At 34.9% G+C, this 21,210-nt stretch overlaps 2 long non-coding RNA genes across 2 annotated transcripts; both read left to right on the plus strand.

Annotated features, from left to right (window-relative positions):
- The first annotated feature begins 915 nt into the window (after positions 1–915).
- LOC144889039 (uncharacterized) lies at positions 916–4,683 on the plus strand. The gene is made up of 5 exons (XR_013621545.1): positions 916–1,310; positions 1,406–1,858; positions 2,007–2,246; positions 2,742–3,809; positions 3,913–4,683. It is a non-coding gene; the product is annotated as an uncharacterized LOC144889039 (long non-coding RNA).
- Positions 4,684–11,949: 7,266 nt separating this feature from the next.
- Positions 11,950–13,605, plus strand: LOC144889040 (uncharacterized). Its single transcript, XR_013621546.1, has 2 exons — positions 11,950–13,516; positions 13,569–13,605. It is a non-coding gene; the product is annotated as an uncharacterized LOC144889040 (long non-coding RNA).
- The last annotated feature ends 7,605 nt before the right edge of the window (positions 13,606–21,210 follow it).

The following is a 21,210-nucleotide window of genomic DNA, read 5'->3' on the forward strand; positions in this document are numbered from 1 at the left end:
ATAGAGAGGATTTTCCAGAGAGTCGGAGAGATCATTGATAAAGACCAGAAAAAGCACAGGGCCCAGCACACTTCCTTGGGGAACTCCAGCCAGAACAGGAAGGGGAGATGAGAGAAATCCATTCAGGGCCACACGTTGACTACGACCAGAGAGGAACCCAGGCAGCAGATCCCAGGATTATCCACCCAAAATATCTTTGCGATCGGTTCAGCAGTTTTTACGGTACATTCGAACAGACAGACAGACATTTGGTGAATTATAGTAAGATGTAAATACTGATCTTGGGTCACATAAGAACCGCACTTCATATTACAGAATGTACTGATCTTAGGTTAATATTGGTGCCTTAGTTCATTTTACACAATTAAAGTACCATATCTGGGTTCATCTTGATACCTTAGATCATTTTACATGAAGTACCGATCCTGTGTTCATATTGATACCGTCGTTCATTTTGCACAAAGTACCATTCCTGCGTTCATATAGACACCTTAGTTCATTTTCCATTATTAAAGTACCTATCCTGGGTTCATATTGATACCTTCATTCATTTTACACAATTAAAGTACCTATCCTGGGTTCATATTGATACCTTTGTTTATTTAACACAATGTAAATTCTGATCTTGGGTTCATACCAGCAGCTTACTTCATATGACAGAATTAATGTAATGATCTTGGGTACATATTGGTATCTTAGGTCATTTTACACAAAGTACATTCCTGCGTTCATATTGACACCTTAGTTCATTTTCCAAAATGAAAGTACCGACCCAGGGGTTCATATTGATACCTTGGTTTAATTTTTTACACAATTAAATACCGATCCTCAGGTCATCTTGATACCGTCGTTCATTCTACACAATTGAAGTGCCGATCTTGGTTTCATACTTCATATTTCTACCTTTGTTTGTTTAACACAATGTAAACACTCATCTTGGGTTCAGGTAAGTACCTTAGTTCATATTACTGAATGAATGTGATGATCTTGGTATCTTAGTTCATTTTATACAAAGCACCATTCCTGCATTCATATTGACACGTTAGTTCATTTTCCATTGTTAAAGTACCTATCCTGGGTTCATATTCATACCTTCGTTTATTTTACACTGTAAATACAGATCTTGGGTTCATACAAGTACCAAATTTCATATTACAGAATTAATGTAATTATCTTGGGTACATGTTGGTATCTTATTTCATTTTACACAAAGTACCATACCTGGGTTCATATTGATACCGTCGTTCATTTTGCACAATTAAAGTACCATACCTCGGTTCATCTTGGTACCTTAGTTCATTTTACATGAAGTACCGATCCTGTGTTCATATTGGTACCGTAGTTCATATTGCACAATTAAAGTACCATACCTGGGTTCATCTTGATACTTTTGTTCATTTTACAGGAAGTACCGATCCTGTGTTCATATTGATACCGAAGTTCTTTTTGCACAATTAAAGTACCATACCTGGGTTCATCTCGATACCTTCGTTCGTTTTACATGAAGTACCGATCCTGTGTTCATATTGATACCATCGTTCATTTTGCACAAAGTACCATACCTTGGTTCATATTGATACCTTAGCTCATGTTACACAATTAAAGTGCCGATCTTGGTTTCATACTTCATATTTCCACCTTTGTTTGTTTTACACAATGTAAATACTCATCTTGGACTCATATAAGTACCTCAGTTCATATTACAGAATTAATGTAATGATCTTGGTATCTTCGTTCATTTTGCACAAAGTACCATTCCTGCGTTCAGACACCTTAGTTCATTTTCCATTATTAAAGTACCTATCCTGGGTTCATATTGATACCTTCATTAATTTTACACTGTAAATACTGATCTTGGGTACATATAAGTACCATATTTCATATTACAGAATTAATGTAATTATCTTGGGTACATATTGGAATCTTAGTTCATTTTACACAAAGTACCATTCCTGCGTTCATATTGACACCTTTGTTAATTTTCCATTATAAAAGTACCGATCCAGGAGTTCATATTGATACCTTCGTTTATTTTACACAATGTCAATTCTGATCTTGTGTTCATACAAGTACCTTATTTCATATTACAGAATTAATGTAATTATCTTGGGTACATATTGGTATCTTAGTTCATTTTACACAAAGTACCATACTTTTGTTCATATTGATGCTGCAGTTAATTTTACACAATCAAAGTACCATGCCTTGGTTCATATTGATACCTTCATTCATTTTACACAATTAAAGTACCTATCCTGGGTTCATATTGATACCTTTGTTTATTTAGCACAATGCAAATTCTGATCTTGGGTTCATACCAGCAGCTTCCTTCATATTACAGAATTAATGTAATGATCTTGGGTACATATTGGTATCTTAGGTCATTTTACACAAAGTACATTCCTGCGTTCATATTGACGCCTTAGTTCATTTTCCAAAATGAAAGTACTGACCCAGGGGTTCATATTGATACCTTGGTTTATTTTTTTTACACAATTAAATACCGATCCTCAGGTCATATTAATACCTTCGTTCATTTGACACAATTAAAGTACCTATCCTGGGTTCATATTTCTACCTTTGTTTGTTTAACACAATGTAAACACTCATCTTGGGTTCACGCAAGTACTTTAGTTCATATTACAGAATTAATGTGATGATCTTGGTATCTTAGTTCATTTTATACAAAGTACCATTCCTGCATTCATATTGACACCTTAGTTCATTTTCCATTGTTAAAGTACCTATCCTGGGTTCATATTCATACCTTCGTTTATTTTACACTGTAAATACTGATCTTGGGTTCATACAAGTACCAAATTTCATATTACAGAATTAATGTAATTATCTTGGGTCCATGTTGGTATCGTATTTCATTTTACACAAAGTACCATACCTAGGTTCATATTGATACCGTCGTTCATTTTGCACAATTAAAGTACCATACCTCGGTTCATCTTGATACCTTAGTTCATTTTACATGAAGTACCGATCCTGTGTTAATATTGATACCGTCGTTCATTTTGCACAATTAAAGTACCATACCTGGGTTCATCTTGATACCTTAGTTCATTTTACATGAAGTACCGATCCTGTGTTAATATTGATACCGTCGTTCATTTTGCACAATTAAAGTACCATACCTCGGTTCATCTTGATACCTTAGTTCATTTTACATGAAGTACCGATCCTGTGTTAATATTGATACCGTCGTTCATTTTGCACAATTAAAGTACCATACCTCGGTTCATCTTGATACCTCAGTTCATTTTACATGAAGTACCGATCCTGTGTTCATAATGATACTGTAGTTCATTTTGCACAATTAAAGTACCATACCTGGGTTCATCTTGATACTTTCGTTCGTTTTAAATGAAGTACCGATCCTGTGTTCATATTGATACTGTCGTTCATTTTGCACAATGAAAGTGCCGATCTTGGTTTCATACTTCATATTGCTACCTTTGTTTGTTTTGCACAATGTAAATACTCACCTTGGGTTCATATACGTACCTTATTTCATCTTACAGAATTAATGTAATGATCTTGGGGTCATATTGGTACCTTCGTTTATTTTACACAATGTAAATGCTGATCTTGGGTTCATCTATGTATGTTACTTTATCTTACAGAATTAAAGTAATGACCTTGGTATCTTAGTTCATTTTACACAAAGTACCATTCCTGCGTTCATCTTGATACCAAAGTTTATTTTTTACACAATTAAATACCGATCCTCGGGTCATATTGCCACCTTCGTTTATTTTACACAATGTAAATACTGACATGGGGTTCATCTTGATCCCTTCGTTTATTTTACACAATGTAAATACCGATATTGGGTTCATATAAGTACCTTACTTCATATGACAGATTTAATGGAATGATATTGGGTGCATTTTGGTATCGTAGTTTATTTTACACAATGTAAATACTGATATTGGGTTCATATAAGTACCTTACTTCATATGACAGATTTAATGGAATGATATTGGGTGCATTTTGGTATCTTAGTTTATTTTACACAAAATACCATTCCTGCTTTCATATTGACACCTTATTTCATTTTCCATCATGAAAGTACCGACCCAGGGGTTTATATTGATACCTTGGTTTATTTTTTTACACAATTAAATACCGATCCTCCCTTCATATTGATACCTTCGTTCATTTTACACGATTGAAGTAAGATACACCTTGGTTCATATTGATACCTTCATTCATTTTACACAATTAAAGTACCTATCCTGGATTCATAGTGATACCTTTGTTTATTTTACACAATGTGAATACTGAGCTTGGGTTCACATAAGTACCTTACTTCATATTGCAGAATTAATGTAATGATCTTGGGTACATATTGGCATCTTAGTTTATTTTACACAATTAAAGTAACTATCCTGTGTTCATATTGATACCTTCGTTTGTTTTGCACAATGTAAATTCTGATCTTGGGTTCATACAAGTACCTTACTTAATATTACAGAATTAATGAAATGATCTTGGGTACATATTGGCATCTTAGTACATTTTACACAATGTACCATTTCTGCGTTCATATTGACACCTTAGTTCATTTTCCGTAATGAAAGTACCGACACAGGGGTTCATTATTGACACCTTATTTTATTTTTTACACAATTAAATACCGATCCTCGGTTCATATTAATACCTTCGTTCATTTTCCACAATCAAAGTACCATACCTTGGTTCATATTGATACCTTAGTTTGTTTGTTTTTAAACAATTAAATACCGATCCTCAGTTCATATTAATACCTTCGTTCATTTCACACAATTAAAGTGCCTGTCCTGGGTTCATATTGCTACCTTAGCTCATTTTACACAAAGTACCTATCCTGGGTTCATATTGCTACCTTAGTTTATTTTTTACACAATTAAACACCAATCCTTGGGTCATATTGATACCTATGTTCATTTCACACAATCAAAGTGCCAATCTTGGGTTCATACTTTATATTGTTACCTTTGTTTGTTTTACACAATGTAAATACTCATCTTGGGTTCATATGAGTACCTTACTTCATATGACAGAATTAATGTAATGATCTTGGGTACATGTTGGTATCTTAGTTCATTTTACACAAAGTACCATACCTGGGTTCATCGTGATACCTTAATTCATTTTACATGAAGTACAAATCCTGTGTTCATATTGATACCGTAGTTCATTTCACACAAAGAAAGTTCCAATCCTCGGTTCATATTGCTACCTTAGCTCATTTTACACAAAGTACCTATCCTGGGTTCATATTGCTACCTTAGTTTATTTTATTTTATTTTTTTTATTTTTTTTGTATACAAGATCGAGGCTCGTGAAAGAGCGAACATTAATCACACAGAAAGACAAACCGACACATAAAACATATAACATCGGGAGCGGTAGACAAGATGGGGAGAGAGGGGGAAGGACACAAACACAACATTTGAGAGCAGGGACCGAGAGACATGGAGACATCGAGAGATCTGAGAGAGGGCGAGGGCTTTGGGGGGGGGGGGCATGGGAAGGGGGCGGTGGGAGAGGTATAAAACATATGGACACTGCCAGGACTTCCAGGAAAGAAGTTGGAATTTCAAACAAGGTGGATCTGGGGTGAATTAGCGGGGGTAGAAAAGATCAAGGTTTTGGATGGGGGAAGATAAGAGATGGTGGTGAACAGCTGTTTTAAAGACCTGGAGGGAGGAGTGGGATTGAAGGGAGTGAGGGAGTTTGTTCCAGAGGCGGGAGAAAAGAGGAATGAAAGAGTGAAGGTGAGCAGAGAGCCGAGATTTCGGCAGTTTAACCATCAGAGGGTTGCTGGCAGATCTTGTGCGACCTGTAGGAATATTTGGGGGACAGAGCACAGAGAGAGCTGGGGGTGCAAGGCCGGAGAGGAGTCGGTAGAAGACAGAAAGACCACCTACCTGCCTGCGGTGAGTGAGTGAAAGGCCCTCAGAGATAGCTTCATCGCGGGAGATTCCAATAATTCTGAAAGCTTTGGTTTCAACAGCGTGAAGCCGAGCTAGGTGTGAGGCAGGAGCACCGGCCCATAGGGGAGAACAGTATTCCATTGAGCTGCGGATGAAAGCCTTGTATGTGGTGAGGAGCTCAGGTGTGCCGAGGAAGGACTTCGCACGACGGAGGATGCCCAGTCGGCGACTGGCTTTGGAGGCCAGCTTGGAAATGTGGTTTTCCCAAGAAAGATCATGGCAGATAGTGAGACCCAAAATCTTGAGCGACAGAACTTCTTGGAGAGGATTGTTGAGAAAGTAGATGGGAGGGTTGTCCAGTCGATCTTTTCGGAGAGACATAGTAAGATTTGTCAGGATTTTACACAATTAAACACCAATCCTTGGGTCATATTGATACCTATGTTCATTTCACACAATCAAAGTGCCAATCTTGGGTTCATACTTTATATTGTTACCTTTGTTTGTTTTACACAATGTAAATACTCATCTTGGGTTCATATGAGTACCTTACTTCATTTGACAGAATTAATGTAATGATCTTGGGTACATGTTGGTATCTTAGTTCATTTTACACAAAGTACCATACCTGGCTTCATCGTGATACCTTAATTCATTTTACATGAAGTACAAATCCTGTGTTCATATTGATACCGTAGTTCATTTCACACAAAGAAAGTTCCAATCTTCGGTTCATATTGATATCTTTGTTCATATTTACAAAATGAAAGTGGCGATCCTGGTTTCATATTGACACCTTAGTTCATTTTACACGATGAAAGTACGGATAATACGTCCATATTGATACCTGTGTTTATTGCGAACAATTAAAGTACCATACCTCTGTTCATTTTACACAATTAAAGTACCGATCCTGTGTTCATAAAATTTTATTCGTTCATTTTCACGATTAAAGTACCGATCTTGGGTTCATTCTTCATATTGGTACCATCATTTTTTTATTTTACACAATCAAAGGAACATACCTCACTTCATGTTGATACCTTGGCTCATTTTGCACAATTTAAGTACCGATCCTGGTTTCATATTAATACCTTAGTTTATATTTACACAATTAAACCACTGATATTGGGTTCATATGCAGTCACGTGAAAAAGTAAGTACACCCCATGTAAACTTTTGACTTTTTCAACATACAGCTATTTGATCTTCATTTCAACAATGTTGATAAATAAAGGTGAAATAATATAACAAATATCATGAAACATTTACATTTTGTAGTCCATTGTATAATTTAAATAAACATAAATGCAAATTTCGCATGTGGAAAAAGTAAGTACACCCCATGAAGTGTTTTTTTAAAAATCTTAACATATGTGGACATATCAATATTTGATCTTCATTTAAACAGTATCTAGAGATAAAGGTGATCTAATTGAACAAAAAACAATGAAAAATTGACTTTGCAATAATTTATTCAACAAAAAATTAAGAGAGATGCCATTTCCTTCTGTGGAAAAAGTAAGTACACCCTTGGCTCCAATAGGTGGTATTGCCCCATTTGGCAGAAACAACCTCAAGTAGGCGTTTCTTATGACTGTCTACCAGTCTCTGACATCAACTGGGAGAAATTTTTGCCCACTCCTCCATGCAGAATTCTTTCAGCTGTGCGATGTTTGAGGGGTTTCTTGCATGCACAGCCCGTTTCAAATCCCCCCACAACATCTCGATGGGATTTAGATCCGGGCTTTGACTTGGCCATTCCAGAACCCTCCATTTCTTTCTTTTCAGCCATTCCTTGGTGGATTCACTGGTATGTTTAGGGTCATTGTCATGTTGCAAGGTCCACCTTCAGTTGAGCTTCAACTTTCCGACAGATGGCCTCACATTATCCTCAGGCACCCTCTGGTGCAATGAAGAATTCATAGTGGATTCTATGATGGTGAGCTGCCCAGGCCCTGATGCAGCAAAGCTGCCCCAAACCATAATATTTCCACAACCATGCTTTACAGTTGGTATCAGGTTCTTGTGGTCAAATGCTGTCTTTGGTTTTCGCCAAACATGTCTTCTGGTGCTGTGACCAAATAGCTCCACCTTTGACTCATCTGTCCAGAGCACATTGTTCTAGAAGTGCTGGTCTTTGCCTCAGTGTTCATTGGCAAACTTTAGTCTTGCCCTGATGTTCTTTCTGGACAGCAAAGGTTTCCTCCTGGCACACCTCCCATGTAGATAAAATTTGTGCAGCCTCTTTCTAATGGTAGACTCGTGCACTTTGCCATCAACAGTGGCAAGAGCTACCTGTTGGTCCTGTGATCACATTCTGGGATTCTTAGAGACTTCTTTCAGCATCTTGCGGTCTGCTCTCGGGCTGAACTTGCTGGGGCGGCCTGGCCTGAACAAGTTGGCAGTTGTTTGGAATCTTCTCCACTTGTAGATGATCTTCCGGACAGTCAAATGATCGATTTCAAATTGTTTGGAGATCTTTTTAAATCCCTGCCCAGACTCGTCGGCATCTATAACCTTCTTTCTGAAGGCCTCAGAGAACTCTTTTGATCTCGGCATGGTGATGCCGCACACTTCAACAACAAAGAGCAAACCAAAGTAAATGTCTGAGGTTTAAATAAGACAGGTTCCTCCAAGATCCTCTCTGATGATGTTCTCATCATTTGCACCCGATTCTAATTTTAGGTATTTGAAGTAGTGATAAATGTAGGGGGTGTACTTACTTTTTCATGTGACTCAGTCCCTTAGTTCATTTTACACGAAGAAAATCAGAATCCTGGGTTCATATTGATACCTTTGTTGATTTCTCACAATTAAAGTACCGATGTTGGTTTCATTATCACAGCCACCAAAGGTGTATGGAGGTTATGTTTTCACCCCTGTCTGTTTGTATGTTTGTTTGTTTGTGAACAAAATATCTCAAAAGGTTGTGGACGGATTCGGACAAAATTTGGCAGAGATGTAGCGTATATGACGAGGACGAAATGATTAGATTTTGGTTAAGATCCGGATTCGGATCCGGCTGGTTGAATTTTAAAGTGATTCTTCACCATTGGGAGATACTGCCAAATACGATACAGAACAGGATATCTCAAAAATTTTGTGGACGGATTTGGACGAAACTTGTTGGAGAGGTTGTGTGTCTGACAAGGAAGAATGGATTCAATTTTGGTGAAGATTCGGATCCGGCTAGTGAAAAATTTAAAGTGATTCTTCGAAATTTGTGGACGGATTTGGACGAAATTGGTATCTGACCGGTTGGGTGTGTTACAAGGACAACGAGATTCGATTTTGGTGAAGATCTGAATGTCGATTCGGATATAAGAATTGTTTAATTTTTTTGATGATTCTTCACCATTGGGAGATGGGGCCAAAAACGATATATTGCAAGTTATCTCAAAACGTTATGGATGGATTTGGACGAAACTTGGTGGACAGGTTTTGTGTGTGCGACACGGAGAATAGATTAGATTTTGGTGAATATCTGAATATTGATTTGGATATGATAATTATTTAATTTTTTAAGCGATTCTTCCCCATTGAGTGATGTGGCCAACCAGGCGGAGATATGCTCTCTTCTGAGTGACGTTCTCGGACTTCATATTGCTACCTTCATTTATTTTACACTATTAAAGTACCGATCCCTGGTTTAATACTTCATATTGGTTTAGTCGTTTGTTTTACACAATGTAAATACTGATCTTGGGTTCATATAAGTACCTTAGTTCATTTTACATAATCAAAGGAGCATACCTCGCTTTATGTTGATTCCTTAGTTCAGATTACACAATCAAAGTACCGATCCTAGGTTCATATTGGTACCTTCGTTGATTTTACACCATAAAAGTACCGATCTTGGGTTCAGATGGAAACCTGAGTTCATTTACACAATTAAATGACTGATCTTGCGGTCATGTTGATAATTTTGTTCAATTCACACACTTAAAGTACCATACCTCAGTTCATATTACACAATCAAACTGCCAATACTAGGTTCATATTCATACATTCGTTAATTTACACAATTAAAGCAAAAATCTCAGGTTCACATTTCAACCTTAGTTCATTTCACACAAAGAAAGTTCCAATCCTCGGTTAGTTTCGATACCTTTGTTCATTCTACACAATTAAAGTACCAATCCTGGTTTCATATTTATACCTTAGTTCATTTTACACAAAGTACCATACCTCGGTTCATATTGATACACTTACTTCCTTTTCACAATGAAAGAGCCAATCTTGGGTTCATATTTATACATTAGTTCATTTTACACAATTAAAGTGACGATATTGGAGCCATATCGGTATCCTTGTTTATTTTAAACAATTAAAGTAACGATATTGGAGCCATATCTGTATCCTTGTTTATTTTACACAATTAAAGTGACGATATTGGAGCCATATCGGTATCCTTGTTTATTTTAAACAATTAAAGTGACGATATTGGAGCCATATCGGTATCCTTGTTTATTTTACACAATTAAAGTGACGATATTGGAGCCATATCGGTATCCTTGTTTATTTTAAACAATTAAAGTGACGATATTGGAGCCATATCGGTATCCTTGTTTATTTTAAACAATTAAAGTGACGATATTGGAGCCATATCTGTATCCTTGTTTATTTTACACAATTAAAGTGACGATATTGGAGCCATATCGGTATCCTTGTTTATTTTAAACTATTAAAGTGACGATATTGGAGCCATATCGGTATCCTTGTTTATTTTACACAATTAAAGTGATGATATTGGAGCCATATCGGTATCCTTGTTTATTTTAAACAATTAAAGTGACGATATTGGAGCCATATCGGTATCCTTGTTTATTTTAAACAATTAAAGTGACGATATTGGAGCCATATCGGTATCCTTGTTTATTTTAAACAATTAAAGTGACGATATTGGAGCCATATCGGTATCCTTGTTTATTTTAAACAATTAAAGTGACGATATTGGAGCCATATCTGTATCCTTGTTTATTTTACACAATTAAAGTGACGATATTGGAGCCATATCGGTATCCTTGTTTATTTTAAACAATTAAAGTGACGATATTGGAGCCATATCGGTATCCTTGTTTATTTTAAACAATTAAAGTGACGATATTGGAGCCATATCGGTATCCTTGTTTATTTTACACAATGAAAATACTCTGATCTTGGGTTCATATTAGTACCCTCGCTCATTTTACACATTTAAAGTACCTTCCTGGCTTGATATTGATAACCGAATTCATTTCACACAATTGTAGTTGTGATCCTTGGTTCCTTATGATACCTCTGTTCATTTTGCACAATTAAAGTTCCGATTCTGGGATCATATTGATACGTTAGTTCATTTTACACCGTTAAAGCAACGATCTTGGTTTCATACTTCATGTTGGTACCTTCGTTTGTTTTACACAATGTAAATACTGCTCTTGGGTTCATGGAGGTACCTTAGTTCATATGACAGAATTAATGTACTGATCTTGGGTTGATATTTAGAACCTTAGTTCATTTTACGCAATCAAAGTACCACACCTCAGTTCATATTGATACCTTAGTTCATTTTACACAATTATTAAAGCAACGATCTTGGTTTCATACTTCATGTTGGTACGTTCGTTTGTTTTACACAATGTAAATACTGCTCTTGGGTTCATGGAGGTACCTTAGTTCATATGACAGAATTAATGTACTGATCTTGGGTTGATATTTAGAACCTTATTTAATTTTACGCAATCAAAGTACCATACCTCAGTTCATATTGATACCTTAGTTCATTTTACACAATTAAAGTATCATCCCTCAGCTCATATTGGTTCCCTTGTTCACATCACATAATTAAACTTACTATCGTGACTCGGCGCATTTCGCACGCCTCACCACACGTCGTTTCAGAGGGATAGGCGTCGTTGACCATTTCTGTGTCTTTTGGGTCTTCATGGTGTTTTGCATCTTTGGGGTCTCCTGGTTCTTCGGTGTCTTTAGGGGCTTTTGAGTCTTAAGGGTCTTTTGTTTCCTTTGGGTCTTTAATGGTCTTGGTCTTTTTGGGTCTTTGGGATATTTCAAGGTATTTTGGGTCTAACGGGCCTTTCAGGGTCGTTGGGGTCTTCAGGGTGTTTTGGGTCTTGGGTCTTCAGGATCTTCAGTGTCTTTGGTGTCGTTTGGGTCTTCGGGATGTTAAGGGTCTTGTTGTTCCTCTGGGTATTTAAGTGTCTTTTGGGTATTCAGGATGTTTTGGGTCTTCAGGGTCTTTTTCACCTTGGGGTGTTTTGGGTCTTTGGTCGTCTTCAGGGTCTTGGGGGAATTAAAGGGTCGTCAAAGGTCTGATGGGTCTCAGCAGTCGAAACGTAAATAAGATTTCACGGACTGTGTTTTGGGTATTAATTGTATTTGAGGAAGAAGAATACGTTCGGGTCGCATATAAACACACAGACAAACCGACATAACCAGGTGCATTTGCTCTAATATAATAAGATGATCTTGGGGTCATATTGACACCTTTGTTCATTTTACTCCATTAAAGTACCGATGCTGGGTTCACACTTCATATTGGTACCATCATTTTTTTACACAATGCAAATACTGATCTTGGGTTCATATAAGTACCTTAGTTCATTTTGCACACTCAAAGGAACATACCTCGCTTCATGTTGATACCTTAGTGCATTTTACACAATTTAAGTACCGATCCTGGGTTCATATTGGTACTTTCGTTTACTTTACACCATAAAAGTACCAATTTTGGGTTCAGATTGAAACCTTCGTTCATTTACGTGATTATAGTACCGAACTTGGGTTCATACTTATAAGTACCTTCGTTTATTTTACATAATATAAATACTGATCTTGGATTCACATAAGTACCCCACTTCATATTACAGAATTAATATAATGATCTTGGGTACATATTGGTATCTGAGTTCATTTTACACAAAGTATCATACCTCGGTTCATATTGATACCTTAACTCATTTTCCATCATGAACGTACCGACCCAGGGGTTCATATTGATACCTTCGTATATTTTACATAATATAAATACTGATCTTGGGTTTACATAAGTACCTCACTTCATATTACAGAATTAATGTAATGATCTAGGGTACATATTGGTATCTTAGTTCATTTTACACAAAGTATCATACCTCGGTTCATATTGATACCTTAACTCATTTTCCATCATGAACGTACCGACCCAGGGGTTCATATTGATACCTTCGTATATTTTACATAATATAAATACTGATCTTGGGTTTACATAAGTACCTCACTTCATATTACAGAATTAATGTAATGATCTTGGGTACATATTGGTATCTTAGTTCATTTTACACAAAGTATCATACCTCGGTTCATATTGATACCTTAGCTCATTTTACACAATTAAAGTACCTATCTTGGGCTCATATTGCTGCCTTCGTTTATTTTACACAATTAAAGTGCAGATCTTGGTTTCATACTTCATATTACTACATTTGTTTGTTTTACACAATGAAAATACTGATATTGGGTTCCTTCAAGTACCTTAGTTCATGTTACAGAATGTGCTGATCTTGGGTTAAGATTGGTATCTAAGTTCATTTTACACAATTAAAGTACCGATCTTGGGATCATATTGCTGCCTTCGTTTATTTTACACAATTAAAGTACCGATCTTGGGATCATATTGCTGCCTTCGTTTATTTTACACAATTAAAGTACCGATCTTGGGATCATATTGCTGCCTTCGTTTATTTTACACAATTAAAGTACCGATCATGGTTTCATACTTCATATTGCTACATTTGTTTGTTTTACACAATGCAATTACTGAGCTTGGGTTCATATAAGTACCTTAGTTCATGTTACAGAATGTGCTGATCTTGGGTTGATATTGGTATCCAAGTTCATTTTACACAATTAAAGTACCGATCATAGGTTCAAATTCATACAATAGTTGATTTTACACAATTAAAGCACCAATCTTATGATCACATTTGTACCTTAGTTCATTTCACACAAATAAACTTCCAATCCTCGGTTCATATTGATATCTTTGTTCATATTTACATCATGGAAGTAGCGATCCTGTGTTCATAATGACACCTTAGTTAATTTTAGACGATGAAAGTACGGATCCGACATCCATATTGATACCTTTGTTTATTTTAAATAATTAAAGTACCATACCTTTGTTCATTTTGATACCTTAGTTCATTTAACATGAAGAAAGTTCCAATCCTCGGTTCATATTGATACATTTGTTAATTTTACATCATTAAAGTACCGATCATGGGTTCGTATTGATACGTTAGTTCATTTTACACAATTAAAGTACCGATCTTGGGTTTAAATTGATACCTTAGTTCATTTTACACAATGAAAGTACCGTTGATGTGCTAATAATAATTTCTTCATTCATTTTACATGATTGAAGTACCGATCTTGGGTTCATTCTTCATATTGGTACCATCATCTTTTTTTACACAATGTAAATACTGATCTTTGGTTCATGCAAGTACCTTAGTTCATTTTACACAATTCATTTAACATACCTCGCTTTATGTTGATACCTTATTTCATTTTACAAAATTTAAGTACCGATCCTGGGTTCATATTGATACCTTAGTTTATATATATGCAATTAAAGTACTGATCTTGGGTTAATATTGATACCTCAGTTCATTTTACACAACGAAAATGAATATCCTGGGTTCAAATTGACACTTTCATTTATTTCTCACAATTAAAGTACCAATCTTGGTTTCTTATTTCAGATTGGTACCATCGTTTAACACAATGTAAATACTGATCTTGGGTTCATAAAAGTAACTCAGTTCATATTACGGAATTAATGTAATTATCTTGGGTTCATATTGATGCCTTAGCTAATTTTACACAATAAAAGTACCGATCTTGGGTTCATACTATATATTGGCACCTTTGTTTATTTTACACAATAGAAATCCTGATATTGGGTTAATCCAAGTACCTTACTTCATATTACAGAATTAATGTAATGATCTTGGGTGCATATTGGTACGTTTTTTCATTTTACACAAATTACCAACGCTCGTTTCACATTGATACCTTAGTTCATTTTACATAATGAATGCACTGATCCTGGGTTCTATTGATACCTTCGTTCATTTCAAACAAAGTTCCAATCCTTAGTTCATATTGATAACTTCGTTAATTTTACACAATTAAAAGTACAGATCTTGGGTTTCTATTTATACCTTAGTTCATTTCATACAATGAAAGAACCGATCCTGGGTTCATGTCAATACCTGAGTTTACAATTACACAATTAAAGTACGGATCGTTTGTTCATATTGGTACCTTAGTTCATATCATACAATCAAAGTTCTGTACGTTGGTTCATATTGATACCTTATTTCATTTTACACAATCAATTTACCATACCTCGGTTCATATTGATGCCTTATTTCATTTTACACAAAGTACCATATCTTGGTTCATATTGATACCTTCGTTCATTTTCCATAATGAATACCAATCCAGGGGTTCATATTGAAATCTTAGTTTTTGTTTTTTTTGCACAATTAATGTACCTATCTTGGGTTCATATTGATACCTTCGTTCATTTGACAATGTAAATACTGATCTTGGGTTCATAAAAGTATCTTACTTCATATTACAGAATTTATGTAATGATGTTGGGTATATATTGGAATCTTAGTTCATTTTACACAAAGTACCATACCGGGGATCATCTTGATACCTTAATTCATTTATAATGAAGTACCGATCCTGTGTGCATATTGATACCATAGTTCATTTTACAAAACGAAGTACCATACCTTGGTTCATATTGATACCTCAGCTCATTTTACACCATTAAAGGACCTATCTTGGGTTCATATTGCCACCATCGTTTATTTTTCACAATGTAAATACTGATCTTGTATTCATATAAGTACCTTACTTCATGTTACAGAATTAATGTAATGATCTTGGTATCATAGTTCATTTTATACAAAGTACCATTCCTGCATTCATATTGACACCTTAGTTCATTTTCCATCATGAAAGTACCGACCCAGGAGTTCGTATTGCTACCTTAATCTATTTTTTTTCACACAAATAAACACAAATCCTTGGTTCATATTGATACCTTCGTTCATTTTACACAATGTAAATTCTGATCACGGGTTCATACAAGTACGTTACTTCATATTACAGAATTAATGAAATGATCTTGGGTACATATTGGTATCTTAGTTCATTTTACACAAAGTACCACTCCTGCGTTCATATTGACACCTTTGTTCATTTTCCATTATGAAAGTACCGATCCAGGGGTTCATATTGATACCTTAGTGTATTTTTTACAAAAGCAAATAACGATCCTCGGTTCATATTGATACCCCAGTTCATTTTACACAATTAAAGGACCTATCCTGGGTTCATATTGCCACCTTTGTATATTTTACACAATTAAAGTACCGATCTTGGCTTCATACTTCATATTGATACCTTTGTTTATTTTACTCCTGTGAATACTGATCTTGGGTTCCCACAAGTACCTTATTTCATATTACAGAATTAATGTAATGATCTTGGGGACATGTTGGTATTTTAGTTCATTTTACACAAAGTACCATACCTGGGTTCATATTGATACCTTCGTTCATTTTACATGATGTACCGATTCTGTGTTCATATTGATACCGCAGTTCATTTTACACAATTCAAGGACCTATCTTGGGTTCGTATTGCCACCTTCGTTTATTTTACACAATGTAAATACTGATCTTGGCTTCATAAAAGGACCTCACTTCATATCACAGAATTAATGTAATTATCTTGGGTACATATTGGTATCTACGTTCATTTTACACAAAGTACCATTCCTACGTTCATATTGACACCTTATTTCACTTTCCATAATGAAAGTATCGATCCTCGTTTCGTATTGCTACCTTCGTTCATTTTACACAATGTAAATTCTGATCTTGGGTTCATACCAGTACCTTACTTCATATTACAGAATTAATGTAATGTAATTATCTTGGGTACATATTGGTATTTTAGTTCATTTTACACAAAGTACCATTCCTGCATTCATATTGACACCTTGGTTCATTTTCCAAAATGAAAATACCGACCCAGGGGTTCATTTGGATACCTTGGTTTATTTTTTTTACACAATTCAATACCGATCCTCAGTTCATGTTGATACCTTCGTTCATTTTATACAATCCAAGTACCATGCCTTGGTTCATATTGACACCTTCGTTCATTTTACACAATTAAAGGACCTATCTTGGGTTCGTATTGCTACCTTAATTTATTTTTTACCCAATTAAACACAAATCCTTGGTTCATATTGATACCTGAGTTCATTTTATACAATTAAAGTACCGATCCTGGGTTCATATTGATACCTGAGTTCATTTTATACAATTAAAGTACCGATCTCGGGGTTCATATTGATTTCTTCGTTCATTTTACACAATTAAGTACCGATCCTCGGTTCTTATTAATACCTGAGTTCATTTTGTACAATTAAAGTACCGATCTAGGGGTTCATATTGATACCTTATTTCATTTTACACAATTAAGGAACCGATCCTGGGTTCATATTGACACCTTCGTATATTTTACACCATGTAAATACTCATCTTGGGTTCAAACAAGTACATTACTTCATATTACAGAATTAATGTAATGATCTTGGTATCTTAGTTCATTTTATACAAAGTACCATTCCTGCATTCATATTGACAACTTAGTTCATTTTCCATTATGAAAGTACCGACCCAGGGGTTCATATTGATACATTAGTTTATTTTTTTCCACAATTAAACACCGATCCTCAGTTCATATCGATACCTTCGTTCTTTTTACACAATCAAAGTACCATACCTGGGTTCATATTGATAACTTCGTTCATTTTACACAATTAGAGGACCTATCTTGGGTTCGTATTGCTATCTTAGTTTATTTTTTTACACAATTAAACACAAATCCTTGGTTCATATTGATACATTAGTTTATTTTTTTACACAATTAAACACAAATCCTTGGTTCATATTGATACATTAGTTAATTTTTTTACACAATTAAACACAAATCCTTGGTTCATATTGATACATTCGTTTATTTTTTTACACAATTAAACACCGATCCTCAGTTCATATTGATACTTTCGTTCATTTTACACAATCAAAGTACCATGCCTTGGTTCATATTGATACCTTCGTTCATTTTACACAAAGTACCATGCCTTGGTTCATATTGATACCTTCGTTCATTTTACACAATTAGAGGACCTATCTTGGGTTCGTATTGCCACCTTCGTTCATTTTACAGAATGTAAATACTGATCTTGGGTTCATAGAAGTACGTCATTTCATATTACAGAATTAATGTAATGATCTTGGGTACATGTTGGTATCTTCGTTCATTTTACACAAAGTACCATACCTGGGTTCATATCGATACCTTAATTCATTTTACATGAAGTACCTATCCTGTGTTCATATTGATACCTTAATTCATTTTACATGAAGTACCTATCTTGGTTCATTTTACACAAAGTACCATACCTGGGTTCATATTGATACATTAATTCATTTTACATGAAGTACCTATCCCGTGTTCATATTGATACCTTCGTTCATTTTACACAATTAAAGTACCATTCCTGGGTTCATATAGACACCTTCGTTCATTTTCCAAAATGAAAGTACCGACCCAGGAGTTCATTTTGATACCTTGGTTTATTTTTTTACACAATTAAATAACGATCCTCAGGTCATGTTGATACCTTCGTTCATTTTGCACAATTAAAGTGCCAATCTTGGTTTCATACTTCATATTTCTACCTTTGTTTGTTTTACACAATGTAAACACTCATCTTGGGTTCATATAAGTATCTTGGATCATATTACAGAATTAATGTAATGATCTTGGGTACATGTTGGTATCTTGGTTCATTTTACACAAAGTACCATACCTGGGTTGATATTGATACCGTAATTCATTTTACATGAAGTACCTATCCTGTGTTCATATTGATACCTTAATTCATTTTACATGAAGTACCCATCCTGTGTTCATATTGATACCTTAATTCATTTTACATGATGTACCTATCCTGTGTTCATATTGATACCTTAATTCATTTTACATGAAGTACCCATCCTGTGTTCATATTGATACATTAATTCATTTTACATGAAGTACCCATCCTGTGTTCATATTGATACCTTAATTCATTTTACATGAAGTACCTATCCTGTGTTCATATTGATACCTTAATTCATTTTACATGAAGTACCTATCCTGTGTTCATCTTGATACCTTAATTCATTTTACATGAAGTACCTATCTTGGTTCATTTTACACAAAGTACCATACCTGGGTTCATATTGATACCTTAATTCATTTTACATGAAGTACCTATCCTGTGTTCATATGGATACCTTCGTTCATTTTACACAATTAAAGTACCATTCCTGGGTTCATATGGACACCTTCGTTCATTTTACACAATTAAAGTACTTATCCTGGGTTCATATTGATACATTCGTTCATTTCACACTGTAAATACTGATCTTCGGTTCATACAAGTACCTTACTTCATATTACAGAATTAATGTAATGATCTTGGGTACATGTTGGTATCTTAGTTCATTTTACACAAAGTACCATACCTGGGTTCATCTTGATATCTTAGTTCATTTTACATAAAGTACCATACCTCGGTTCATATTGATACCTTAGTTCATTTCACATGAAGTACTGATCCTGTGTTCATATTGATACTGTAGTTCATTTTAAACAAATAAATTACCATACCTTTGTTCACATTGATACCTTAGTTCATTTTACACAAAGTACCATATCTTGGTTCATATTGATACCTTAGTTCATTTTACACAAAGTACCATATCTTGGTTCATATTGATACCTTAGTTCATTTTCTATAATGAAAGTACCAATCCAGGGGTTCATATTGAAACCTTAGTTTATTTTTTTTTACACAATTCATGTACCTATCTTGGGTTCATATTGATACCTCAGTTCATTTTCCATAATGAAAGTACCAATCCAGGGGTTCATATTGAAACCTTAGTTTATTTTTTTTTACACAATTAATGTACCTATCTTGGGTTCATATTGATACCTAAGTTCATTTTCCATAATGAAAGTACCAATCCAGGGGTTCATATTGAAACGTTTGTTTTTTGTTTTTTTTACACAATTAATGTACCTATCTTGGGTTCATATTGATACCTTCGTTCATTTGACAATGTAAATACTGATCTTGGGTTCATAAAAGTATCTTACTTCATATTACAGAATTTATGTAATGATCTTGGGTATATATTGGTATCTTAGTTCATTTTACACAAAGTACCATACCGGGGATCATCTTGATACCTTAATTCATTTATAATGAAGTACCGATCCTGTGTGCATATTGATATCATAGTTCATTTTACAAAACGAAGTACCATACCTTGGTTCATATTGATACCTCAGCTCATTTTACACCATTAAAGGACCTATCTTGGGTTCATATTGCCACCATCGTTTATTTTACACAATGTAAATACTGATCTTGTATTCATATAAGTACCTTACTTCATGTTGCAGAATTAATGTAATGATCTTGGTATCTTAGTTCATTTTATACAAAGTACCATTCCTGCATTCAGATTGAAACCTTCGTTCATTTACGTGATTATAGTACCAAACTTAGGTTCATACTTATAAGTACCTTCGTTTATTTTACATAATATAAATACTGATCTTGGGTTCACATAAGTACCCCACTTCATATTACAGAATTAATATAATGATCTTGGGTACATGTTGGTATCTTATTTCATTTTACACAAAGTACCATACGTGGGTTCATCTTGATACCTCAGCTCATTTTACACAATTGAAGTACCGATCTTGGGTTCATTCTTCATATTGGTACCATCATCTTTTTTTACACAATGTAAATACTGATCTTTGGTTCATGCAAGTACCTTAGTTCATTTTACACAATTCATTTAACATACCTCGCTTCATGTTGATACCTTATTTCATTTTACAAAATTTAAGTACCGATCCTGGGTTCATATTGATACCTTAGTTTATATATATGCAATTAAAGTACTGATCTTGGGTTAATATTGATACCTCAGTTCATTTTACACAACGAAAATGAATATCCTGGGTTCAAATTGACACTTTCATTTATTTCTCACAATTAAAGTACCAATCTTGGTTTCTTATTTCAGATTGGTACCATCGTTTAACACAATGTAAATACTGATCTTGG

This window comes from Myxine glutinosa, unplaced genomic scaffold, assembly GCF_964187855.1.
Source record: "Myxine glutinosa unplaced genomic scaffold, kmMyxGlut1.1 SCAFFOLD_601, whole genome shotgun sequence".
In the NCBI taxonomy this organism is placed as follows: Eukaryota; Metazoa; Chordata; class Myxini; order Myxiniformes; family Myxinidae; genus Myxine; species Myxine glutinosa.